This window comes from Buceros rhinoceros, unplaced genomic scaffold (genome assembly GCF_000710305.1).
Source record: "Buceros rhinoceros silvestris isolate BGI_N320 unplaced genomic scaffold, ASM71030v1 scaffold10739, whole genome shotgun sequence".
Lineage (NCBI taxonomy): Eukaryota > Metazoa > Chordata > Aves > Bucerotiformes > Bucerotidae > Buceros > Buceros rhinoceros.
In genome coordinates this window covers 1-283 of record NW_010433270.1, presented here as the reverse complement: position 1 = coordinate 283, position 283 = coordinate 1, and positions in this window count along the sequence as shown.

Sequence of the window (283 nt, the reverse complement as noted above, 5' to 3'; positions counted from 1 at the left end):
CCCGTCTGGGGCTCCTGGGGCCCCCTTGCAGCAGCTCCGTGTCTCTGCGGGGCTGAGGAGCCCGGAGCTGGCCCAGCCCTGCAGGGATGTTTCAGTGATGTTTCAGGGATGTTTTCAGATGTTTCAGCATGGTGTCTCAGTGGCATGTCCCCTCTCTGCCTGCTGCTGCCACCAGCTGCACCGTTGTCCCCCCCCCACAGCCACCATTGCCACCTCTGCCACTGCCATGCTGCATGTCCTTGGCCATCTCCCTGCCTCCCGGAGGTGCAGCCTCCCCCTCCGC